Raw genomic sequence first — 13113 nt, forward strand, 5'->3', positions numbered from 1 at the left:
TGCCCAGCAGCTGGTTGATACTTATGAGACAAATAGTAGTTTCCAGTTCTTAGATTAAGGTATGGCTCTGCGACTTAGTGCATAGAAACTCAAAGATTATGGATTTGATTACACTCAAAGTTTGAAGAGGCAGCATGTAGTTGTGAACAGAGCATGGGCTTTAGAATTACACAATCTGGGTTCAAATCTTAGCCACTTAGCGGCGATGTGACCTTGGGCAAATTGATCAGTCTCTTTGAATCTTTGTTCTATCCTATTAACACCACTCTCATACTATTTTTAGTGGTTGTACTAGCAAATACATATATATATATATATATATGTATATATATATATACACACACACACACACACACACACCACACACACACACACACATAGTTGCATTTACTAGTTGCTAGTTGGAGAGATATATATATCCCTAAACTTTACCAGTTTGTTTAGAATGAATATTGTATCATTTCATGGAAAATGTAAAAACTTTTAAATCCTATAGGTCCCTTTAACCCCCACTGTCATCTTTTATGTTATAATTATCGTATGTATTACATCTACCTACATTGAAAACCACACAAGAAAATGCTATGCTTTTTCTTCAAGCAATAATGTTTGTTTTAAAGAATTTAAGAACTAAATCATTTTAAATTATTTTCATTAAAAATTCAAAGCCTCTCTCTAGTACTATTTCCCTTTAGTCTAAAGAACACCATAATGTGTTTTCTTAGTTTTTCTTTTTCTGAAAATGTATTTCACCGTCATTCCTGAAGGATATTTTTATTAGATATAGAATTCTGGGTGAACTTTTTTTCTTTCATCACTTTAGGTATGCTATTCCATTGTCTTATATTTTTATATTTTCTAATGAGAAAGCCATAGTCATCCTGCTTCATTGTCATCAGATAAATGTAAATTAAAATCACAATGCAGGCCCTCTAGCTCCTGTTATAGTGGTGTAACTCCTCAGTAGATCAACTCTCTCACTGGTGTAACTCTTCACTCTGGGCAAAATACAAAGATGACTACCTGAGGATACTGAGGAGAAAGCACAGATGGGCAAACTGTGAAGGAGAACTGAAACTTGAAATAATGGACATGGGCATTTTGTGCTATTATTATTTTTTGTAGCTTTGACCCAAGAGCAGGCATCAGTTGTTCAGTGAGGCAGGACAGTAAAGGTAGCTAAAACTCAAGTAGAAATGGTGCTGCCTTCCTGGCTAAGAAAATTAGGGAAAGAAACCCAGGTAACCATGTCTGGAGAGTGAAGGATAATTCCCAGAGGGTAGAGAGCTGTAGAAGGAGATCTCCTAATCCTGTGTGTAAACATCATGAAAGTCTCAGGCTGACCCTTGAACCGCATTGTTACAAAACAGACTCAAAGGAGAATAGCAAAGACTTAAAGACTTGAACTTATACTTAAACTAACATGACCCATTGGTGATAGTTGTTTTATGTGTACTGTATAATTTTCATTCAGTTGATTTTTTTTTCCTAGTTATCTTTCTGTTGTTAATTTCTATTTTAATTTTATTATGGTTAAAAAATTCTGAATGATTTCAATATTTTAAAATTTGTTGAGGTTTTCTTCATATAATTGATTTGGATAAATACTCTATGTGACATGAAAAATGTGGATTCTGGCTTGTTTGTATGCAGTGCTTTATAAATGAATATTACATCAAGGTTGTTAATTGTGCTCTTCAGAAATTTTATATGTATACTGATTTTTTTGTCTGCCTGTTCTATCAGCTATTAAGATAAGTGTGTTAATATTCCTTTATAATTGGAGAGTTGTCAATTTCTCTTTTTAGTTTTGTTGGTTTTTTTGCTTTATATACTTTGAGACCATATTATTTTGTATATATAGTTTTAGGATAATAATATCTTCTTGTTGAAGATAATGACTTCTTTATCATTTTGAGGATACTGAAGGGTTTTTACTGCTTATTATAAAATGCTGTTCTATTATCTATAATAATGCTTATTGCCTTAAAATTTACTTTACCTGATATCAGTATAGTTACAACAGGCTTCTTTTGGTTAATGTTTGAATTACTTATTTTCTTTTTACCCTTTTACTTTAGACTTTTCGGTGCCCTTATATATTTTTTAAAAATATTAACTCTTGTAAGAATAATAAAGTTAACTGTATTTTATTTTATTTTATTTTTTGTTTTTTGAGACAGTCTTGCTCTATCACCGAGGCTGGAGTTCAGTGGCACGATCTCAGGCAACTGCAACCTCCGCCTCCTGGGTTCAAGTGATTCTCATGCCTCAGCCTCCCAAGTAGCTGGGATTACAGGCGTGCACCACCACATCAGGCTAATTTTTGTATTTTTAGTAGAGACAGGTTTCACCATGTTGGCCAGGTGGTCTCGAACTCCCAACCTCAGGTGATTTGCCCACCTCAGTCTCCCAAAGTGCTAGGATTGGAGGCGTGAGCCACCACACTCAGCCAAGATATAATTTCCATACTTTTAAGTGTACAATTCAATGGTTTTTAGCCTATTCTCAAAGTTGTAACCACTATCTAATTTTGGGACATTTTCATTATCCCCCAAAGAAACCCATTATTCTCATCCAATTTCTCCCTCATCCCAAGACCCCAGAAAATATTAATTTACTTTCCGTCCCCATAGATTTGCCTGTTCTGGATATTTCACATAAATAGAATTATACAAAATGTGGTCTTTTGTGTTTAGTTTCTTTAATTAGCATAATGCTTGTAAGGTTAATCCATCTTGTAGTATAGATCAGCCCTTAATTTTTTTATGTTGAAAACCATCCCATGTATGGCTCTAATATATGTGGCTTATCCATTCATTAACTGATGGACGTTTGGGTTGTTTCCACTTTTTGGTCATTATGAATAATACTGCCATGATCACTTATGTAAAGGTTTCATGTCAACATATGTTTTCGGTGTCTTTGAGTATATATCTAGGAGTAGGATTGCTGGGGTTATATGTTAAATTTATATTTAATACCTTGAGGAACTGCCAAGCTATTTGGCTCTTGTTTCTATTCCATTGAGGTATACATCTATCCTTATGTCGCTCACAATGTCTTAATTACTGTAGCTTTGTAATACATTTTGAAATTTGAAAGAATGAGTCTTCTAACTTTTCTTGAGATTGTTTTGGTTGTTCTGAGTCTCTTGCATTTCTGTATAAATTTTATGATTAGTTTGTCAATTTCTGCAGAAAATCCAACTGGGAATTTGAAAGGTATTGCATTGAATTTATAGATCAATTTGGGGAGCATCACCATCTCAACAATAGGAATTTTTCAAACCCATAAATATAAGATGTCTTTCCATTTATTTAGGTCTTCTTTAATAATTTTTTTCAACAATATTTTGTAGTCTTCAATATATAAATCTTGCATTCCTTTAAAAAATTTCTAAGTGCTTTATTCTTTTTCATGCTATTGCAAATGGAATTTTTTAAATTTCATTTTCATAATGTGCATTGGTAATATATAGAAATACTATGGATTGTTGTATATTGATCTTGTACTCTAGAACTTTGCTGAACTCTCTTATTAGTTCTAATAGATTTTTGAGGAGATTTCTTGTGATTTCCTCTATATGTATAAGATTGTGTCATCTCTGAATAGAGACAGTTTTATTTCTTCCTCTATAACTTGATGAATTTTATTTCATTTTCTTGTGTAATTGCCCTGCTAGAATCTCCAGGACAATGTTGAGTAAAATTGATGAGAGTGGACATCCTTATCTACCTTCTGATGTTAGGGAGGAAACATTTTTTTTTTCACTAATGAGTAAGATGTTGACTGTAGGTTTTTCATAGATTGCTATTTTTCGGGTTGAGAAAATTTCCTAGTATTCCTACTGTGTTGAGTGTTTTCATCATGAATGAGTGTTGGATTGTGTCAAATGCTTTTTCTGCATCTATTGAGATGATCATGTGATTTTTGTCCTTTATTATATTTATATGGTATATTACATTGATTGATTTTCATATGCCAAATCAGCTAGAATTCCTAAGATAGACTCCCTATGGCTATGGTACATAGTTCTTTTTATGTATTGCTGAATTTGTTTTAGTAGTATTTCATTGAGGATTTTGGCATCTATATTCATAAAATATGTTGGCCTGTCATCTTATTTTTTGTGATGTCTGTGTCTTGTTTTGGTATCATTGTACGTAGTTTTGTTTTGGTTTTGGTTGTTTTTTTTTTTGTCTGGTTTTGTAATCTTGGTCTTTTATTTGGAGTAATGAGTTATTTTACATACATTGTAATTACTGATATAGCTGAGTTTATATGTACCATGTTGCTTTTCATTTCCTTCTTGGCTCATTTGTTTTGTATTTCTTCTGTCATCTTTTCTTACTGTTTTTTGGATAAACTACAAAATATATTGTTCTGTTCTGTGTTTTCTTCTAATGATTTGTTAGTTATACATATTTGTGCTATACTTTTAGAGGCTACTCTAGAGATTATAGCATGCATTTGTGAATTATTTCACTGTACTGAAAATTATTATTTAGCCATATCTCCATAACCAATATAAAACCTTAGAACCTCAAAACTCTGTTTACCTTTATCTTGCTTTTTTGTTATTGTTGTCATTGAATATGAATTCTACATGATAGTATTGTTATTACTTTGTGAAGTTAATATTTATTTATATTAACCCACATATTACTTCATTCCTCTATTCTTCATTCCTTCCTGTATTTCCACATTCCTGTCTGGTATCCTTTTTTTCTGTCTCAAGGATTCCTTTTATTCTTTTTTGTAGTACAGGGCTTGGAATGGTTGTCTACTCTATGGAAGTTTAGTTAATCTAGTCCTAATTGTTATCAAAGCTCTCTCAGCCATCTAAATACCACTTTTATAATTTATTCATATTTAAGTAATTATTACAGCAGAAGTGTCTATTTACTGTGACTTATTACATTCTACTTGGAAGCAGAAGTAGTATGATAATTTTTAAATAGCTGTCTCTCACACTCAATTTTAAGCTACGTGAATGTAGGAACATTGTCTGCTTTGCTTATTTTGGGTTGTCTAACATTTAATAAGTTATTTATGAATAAATGAATGAATGAATAAGTGACACAGTATCTGTAAGTCCTTGTCATTTGGTAAGTACTCAATAAAATAAATATTCCCTAACCTTTTAAATATTTGATCTCTATTAATCACATGTCACATTAGGGTGGGGACTAAAATTTGCACCAATTACCAATCATCTTTGCCTGCCTCTGAATACAGGGATCAAGAGAAAGTATCAGGGAAGCCTGCAGAGTTGGGAGGTTGAGGCACAACTGACTGAACTATTTACATAGGTTTACTGAAGCTCTGTCTTGTAACTAACAACTGGAGAATACGATAGTAATCACTCAGTAGCCTCCACATGTAAGAATCTTCAAATTAGCAAAGGAGACCAGGAAAAATGATGTACAATTGTACAGCATAATGTGACTATGTGGATAAAAGGGAAGAGAGAGGACACTGTTCTACCCAAGTTAGATGATAAAGTTTTTGACATATTAGAAAGTAGTGTTATATAGGTAGCTGGTTTTCAATATGTATCTCAGGGTCTTGTAAAAGTAATTGCTATATCCCTGCATTCTAGAATCAAGAGACATATTGGGTAGAATATAACCAATTACAAGTCAGCCAGACTCTCTGGTTATCAATTGCTATGACATAAATTGAGGGTAAAAGATTTATATTTGGCCATTTTCAAAAAGGATCTACTAAGAAATTATTATCCTCAAAGCTGTGACATTTTTAAAAGAGAAACATCATATATTGTCTCCAGAGATAACACATCATAGCAGATGAAACATAAAAGGAATTTTTTATTGATTCAACACAATAATGTCCTTTTGCTTTTTAAAGCATTTTATTTTCTATGGGGGCCAAAAGTTTTGACATTTTAACGATTCTGTTTGTTCACCCACCTTGGGAAATAAGTAGAAAGCAAGTTCCCCGTACCTCCCCTGTAGTTTGGACAGCATTGGACATACATGGACAGCATTTTATCATTGACAGAACCCATTCCCATTGTTTTCGTATTTGAGTTTCACAGTAATCCATTGAGAGAGGCAGGGAAGAGAGCTACTATCAGTCTTACAGGTATAGAAACCAAGACTCCGAATTCTAGCCAGTGCTTTTGTTGTTATCTAGCTTTGCCATCTTAGAAGCTGAGTTGATGTTTGGGCTAGCATTTATTCAGTCATCTCAAACCCCCACATTTCAATTTTAGTATATTAGAAAGAAAATGAATAAATAAAATTTTCAACTCTTGCTGGTTCAAAAGACCTATTTTCTCAAATATTTAATTAGACTTGTGTGTAGTAACCTACCTTGAACTCTGCTTTCATCTGAGAAATCCTATCATGGTAAAATATGTCTTGGAAAAAAATATCAAAAGGTAAGAATTGAAAATGCAAGTTAAGCTGAAGTTCCCGACTTAAAAAAGATTATTGCAAGGATAGCTTTCTCACTCAAGTGAAGGAAATGAGTGGTGAGAAAGTCCAGGCTTTATAGTAGAAAGGAAAAATATGATCATTAATTCATTAGTCAACCACATTTCCCTCTTCCAGGACCTATCTTTGTCCTGAAGAAACTGGTCTGTTTTTCTATTGGTGATGAAATATCAGATAAAAAATAATTATGCTTGGTAATTTTGTTTATATCTATAATTGATTATAGCCATTTTATGCAACAAAATAAAAAGTTTTTACTTAGAGGCTAGATGAATCTGCCTTTTTTGGATGGCCAATTGAATTATCAATAACACTTTGTCATAAACTTTGCAAGTTACTTTTTAAAGCATTCAGGCCTACAAAATTGACCTTGGCTGCCTTGGTGGTGCCCCAGAGACTGGGGTTACCTCTGCTCGGCCACTCCACCCTCATTTCTGCTTCTATTGCTTAATTGCTAACTGGTTTAAGTTCTTTCTCTCACTCTGTGTCATATATATGTGTGTATATATATATGAATATATATCCCAAATAATTGAATAATTGGCTGGAATGAATATTTAGTTGAATACATAACTGCTTTAATAGATTTTCCTTAGTTTTATTCTGAATTGACTAGTTGCCTTGGGATTTTAATTCATTTATTGTAATGATGTTTACTGAGCACTCACCATGTGCTAGGTATATTGTAGGGGCTAGGGATAGAGCAGAGAACAATAGAGGCATAAATCCCTGACCTCATAGACTGTACATTCAAGTATCAGGGGAGACAGAATTAAACAATAAATGCAACACATAGTGTGTTGGTGATAAGTGCCATTGAGTAAAATAAAGGATGGTAATAGGACAAGTAATACACATGTGGTATATAGGAGAGTGTAGCATATTGAATTGGGTGGCAATGGAAGGCCTCACTGGGAAGGTGCCATTTGAGCGAAGACTTGAAGGAGTTGAAGGAATGATACATGCAGCTACCTGGGGAGAGATCATTCGGGAGAGGCAGAATAGCAATTGTAAAGATCCTGATATGGACCTACATGTAGCCAGGTTGGTGAAATGCTGGGTGGCTGGAGCTGAGTGAGAGAGGCAGAGTGTGGTAGGAGACAATGTCAGAGAGCACATGGAAATCCAGATCATGGGGGTCTTTGTAGGCCAGTACAAGGAGTAGAGTTAATATTCTGGGGGAGATGGGAAACCAGTGGAAGGATTTGTGCAGAGACATCATTTGATCTGAGATGTGTTAAGGGGATCACTCTGGCTGCTGTTTTGAAAAGAGACTGAAGAGGCAAGGGCCAAGGCTGACCAGTGAGGAGTCTGTTGCAACAATCTAGGGGAGAGATGATGGTGGCTAAACCAGGTGGCAATAATGGAGGGAGTGAAAAATGATTGGATTCTAGATATATTCTGAAAGTATTGCCAAGAGAATTTTCTTACAGATGGGGTGTGGAGTGTGAGAGAAAGAGAGGAGTTAGGATCATCTTAAGGATTTGACCTGAACAACTAAAAGGATGAGATTATCATTAACTTAGATGGGGAAGATTGAGGAAGAGCAGGTTTTTGGGGGTAAAGTCAGGGTTTTGGTTTTGGATATGTTAAATTTGAGGCACCTATTGATGTCCAAGTGGAGCTATTGAGGAGGCAGTTTGAAACATGTGTCTGGGCCTCAAAAGATCACATCCCCCTTCCCACACACACACACATTTAGATGTTGTGTCTATATAGATGGAAATTAAAGCCATGACACAGATGAGATCACCAAGAGCATAGAGAAGGGAAAATGTCCAAAGACAAGGCACTGGTGCCCTCCAACACTTAACGTTCAAGGAGATACAGAAGAGGTAGCAGAGGTCACTTAAAAGAGAGACCAGTGAGGTAATTGGAGAACCCTTAAGTGTGTGCCTGGCGGTGAGAGTAAATGAGAACAAATTTTGTTTCTTAAGAGTCTGTTGACTCTATTAGGCTTTGCCCCATCCCTGGGTTGGCGGGATCTCAGAGTAGACTGTATGTCAGGAGATTCTTCACTTATTTTTAATATTTGGTGGGAGATAGTTCCCTCACAATTTTGTTGACTACAACATGGAAAAGAGATATTGGGCAGTGACAGTGTGTCAAAGCAAATATTGTAATGGAAACACTTTTTGTTCTAACCAAGACAATGTGTTATAATTAAGACATTGGTACATTCCATCATCATGACAGGCCAATTGAGTTCTTTGCTGATTTTGAGTGGGGAGGAGCAGGGTGTGGTAGGATAAAGATGGAAAGGTTAGCATGAAGCAAGAAAGAATAAACATTGGAACATATAACATCATGTATTCTGACATCCAACAAGTCACACAAAAGAGGACACTTGGAGTTTTCCCCACCATTAAATGTCATGTCAGCAGTGACAACTTGGAGGCTTATTCCATATCTCTGCTAGTTTGAAGAGCCAATCTTGATATATAAATCTCTTCTGAAGCAGAAGTTTAAGGCCATGTGTATTGTGAATTGAAGATTTAGCCCAATTTTTGGTTCTTTGCTCTTTCACTTTTACCCTCTATGAAGTGATTGCCAGTATCTGTCATTTGTAAGAATCAATTTAGAAAATAGGTGAGATAGTGCAAATTCTCAGTGTAGCTTCAAGTCCCAGGTGAGTTTCCTAAAGCACAATGGCACTGCAGCATCCTTGCTGATACCTAGGAACAGCATTAATTAATTTTCAGTGCCTTTCCCCATCTGATAATTTTGGTCACAAAGGTTCATTTCTAAAAGATGGCCCGGAGCAGATTTAAGCATAGAGTCCTTTAATTGGCATGAGTAAGCAACAGTTGGACTTTCTGAATTGAGTTCTTCCGTGGTTAACCAGAGCACATAGAGACAACATTAATTGCCTCATAGCTCCCAAATGGAGATGAAGGGAGGGAAGAAAGAAAGCAAAGTCATGAGTAGTCTGACTGAATTAGTCCATGGGAATTGTTTCTGGGCTTTATTTCTTCATGTAAACTCTGCTTTGAAAGCAAAATATTTGAGTTATAAACAGGTAGTATAACAGTTGGACTACATAATAACATTTATAATTTGATACAAAATTTCAAAAACCATTTTCTATGAATAATGCCTTAAAAAGAAAGGGCTTAATGGTTGAACCTGTCAGGGTTTTTGAAGTTTTCATTTTATTTTTGGGATGGAGTTTATGAAATTTAGGCCTTTATTGCTTTATGTACTAAAATATTCTCTTGTTTATGTTATACACATTCACGCACTCACACACACACACACACACAGAAGATACACACACAAAGGGTGCTGGTTTATGAGAGCTTTTCATTTCAAAAGAGAACTGTCAAATTTGTGAAAGAATAAAGTGTGTAGAGTAAGTGCTCGCTTATAAGATACCACATTTTATATAGAATGAATCATGCTTTTAGGTAAGCTATATAAGCTCTTTCCATAAATGTATACTATGTGTATGAGTCCAGGGCAAATTGTGATGGGAGAGAGAAATACTGATGATGCTATCATGCTTGTATTTTGTGTTGTGCTATATTCTTGAGCCTACTGTTGTTCATGGTTAGAAGACAAGCTGGGCACTCAGTGGGTTTTAGGGTCATAGTCTGTATCCTTGCACTAACTTGATAAAAGCTCCTGAGGAAAGCATTTCAACTTTCTCTAATGGGCTCTCTGAATTTGCCAAAATGAGCATGATGTGATAGCCGGAGGTATGCGCTATGAACTCCCCAAATCAGCAGCACCAGGGCCAACTCCAAAAAGCACTGCCAGAATCACTGGAGCTGTGGTGGCTAATAGGGCCATCATATCCAAAATGTCCTTTTCCAAAAGTGTCTATTTCACATCTGTCTGTAGGACTTGCCTCTTGCCTAGAAGCTCCAGATTTTGACAACTGGGTTGAAATATTCAAACTCTAGGCAATAAGACATGCTTTTTATTCAAACTGTTCGTTCTACGATAAGGTTTTTAGGTCCACACGTAAATGTTGCTTACCCTAGCAGGAAACGAGGGTGAGGGATTTTGTAATTGTTTTCTGAGTGTCCCATTATTGGAGTGTGAACAGCTGCAAATGGATGGCTCCTCTCTGTCACATGTCTTGGCCCAGGCATATGCTTTGTTGACACCCTTGTTCAGTGCTTTCTCTCTGTGCCTGCAGGCCTTTGCCTCAGGCATGCTCAACCTCAGATGCACAGAGCAATGAGCTATGGTCTGCTTTAAGAAGCAACAAGACCTGATTGTTCTGTGTGACATTGTCTCCTTTTCTTTATATGTGTGTGTTCATTTGTTCAATTGCTTGTCTTCTGTGTTGTGCTATATTCTTGAGCCCACTGACATTTTTCTTGAAATAACTATGAGAAAGATCCTGTGATACTTTGTATCAAGTGGTAAACAGTACCTGAGAATTTTAAAGCTCCAGATGAAGCTGTTATAAAGTTATAAAGCTAACACTGCAAGTTACTGAAGGAATATGAGGCAGGCCTTATGAGAATCTGGAATGAGATTTGGGCTGAGGTGATGAAGATATCTCCAGAAATTCCCACAAATAGAAGTTGGTTAAAGCTTCTTTTCCCTTCTCTTGTTTCCAAAGAAGTGGCATCCTACCTTCTTTCTGATAATTCACTGCTCTCATTCCCTTCAGGACTGTGCTCTGTCAATTATCCTCTCTCTGTAGATCTTGAAGTTCTCCTTTCCTGGCACCTTTCACCTGTAAAACAGTCGCCAGCCTCCTCTAGCACCCTACTCCCAGCCAATTTCCATGACCTTATCATATCTCAACCTTTATCCCTTTTTGGTCTGCCTTCTGTGTATACTACTGACCTGAAAGTGCTCATTCAGTGGGTATTTTGAGATGAATTGTGCCCTCTCAAAGTAGATGTGTTGAAGTCCTAGCCTCCGGTACTACAGAATGTGACCTTATTTAGAAATAGGGTCTTTACAGAGGTAATCAAGTTAAAATGATATCATTAAGGTGGGCCCTAATACAATATGACTGGTGTCTTTATAAAAAGGGGAAATTTGGACATAGAGACAGATGTGTACAGAGTAGATGATATGAAGACACAGGGAGAATATAATCTACAAGCCAAGAAATGGCTGAGGCTATTGGAAGCTAGGAGAAAGGTCTGGAACAGTGCCTTCCTCACAGCGCTTAGGAGAAACCAACCCTGCTGACACTTTTATCACTGACTACTAGCCTTCAAAACTGTGACACAATAAATTTCTGCTGTTTAAGCCACCCAGTTTTTGGTACTTTGTTATGCAGGCCTAGCAAACTAATACAGTGGACACAAATATGATTTCCTAATGATTGAATCCAAGGGCTCCTTCTTACCTACTGTGTTAGCCCGTTTTCCCATTACTATGAAGACATACCTGTTACTGGGTAATTTATAAAGAAAAGAGGTTTAATTGACTCATGGGACTTGCCTTGTCTCAGATGGAACTTTGGACTTTGGACATTTGAGTTAATGCTGGAATGAGTTAAGACTTTGGGGGATTATTGGGAAGGCCTGATTGTATTTTAAAATGTGAGAAGGACATGCGATTTGGGAGGGGCCGAGGCAGAATGATATAGTTTGCATGTGTGTCCCCACCCAAATCTCATGTTGAAATTTAATCCTTAATGTTGAAGCTGGAGTTGGTGGGAGGGGACTGGATCATGGGGGTGGATGGTTTAACACCATCCCCTTAGTGCTGTCCTTGTGATAGTAAGTTCTCACAAGATCTGGTTGTTTAAAAGTGTATAGCACCTCCCTCCCTCCCTCTTGCTTCTGCTCTGGCCATGTGACATTCTTTTTCCCTGTTCACCTTCCACCATGATTGCAGTCTCTCTGAGGACTCCGCAGAAGCTAAGTAGATGCCAGTACCATGCTTCCTGTACAGCCTGAAGAACCATGAGCCAATTAAACCACCTTTCTTTATAAATTACCCAGTGCCAAATATTTCTTTGTAGCAATGTGAGAATGGACTGGCACACTCATTCTGGTCAATCCGTGTGTACACTTTAATTCTATAAATCTCTTTTAAAATTTGAGAGTCAGCATAGTGAGGCAGAATAAACCAGAGCTTTGGAATTACGACAAACTATGTTCAAATTCTTGGGTAATTTTACTTATCTTTTCTAAGCCCATGAAATAGAATTTGTATCTACTTTATATGGTGATTGTGAGCATTACATGAGACAATGTATGTAAAATATGTGGCATATAGTAAGCACAAAATAAAAAAAATGTTAAGCACTGTAGTCAGCTTGGGAAGAACCTAGACATTGAGTGGTCAGCTGAGATGCTAAGTCAAATATTAGTATCTGGGAAGTAAAAACATGATGATGGTTTAGGGTAAGTGTTCGCTCCTCCTCCATGCTCTTACCTTTCTCACTATACTTAGCAGTGTCATTTATTTACTGAGTTTTATTTGTGTGTTTCATCTCCTGTTTGATTTCAAGATCATTGATAGTGGACATAGAGAATAACTGATGAATGAAAAAATGAGTAAATGGGACAAATCTAGAAACTCATTCTTGGCCAATCTGAGGGGTAAGGGATCATGCTGTGTATCAAGGCTACTCAGGAGGCTGAGGCAGAAGAACCAGTTGAACCCAGGAGGCGGATGTTGCAGTGAGTCAAGATCGTGCCACCATGCTCCAGTCTGGGTGACAGAG

Source organism: Colobus angolensis, unplaced genomic scaffold, assembly GCF_000951035.1.
Source record: "Colobus angolensis palliatus isolate OR3802 unplaced genomic scaffold, Cang.pa_1.0 Scaffold532, whole genome shotgun sequence".
Classification (NCBI taxonomy): domain Eukaryota; kingdom Metazoa; phylum Chordata; class Mammalia; order Primates; family Cercopithecidae; genus Colobus; species Colobus angolensis.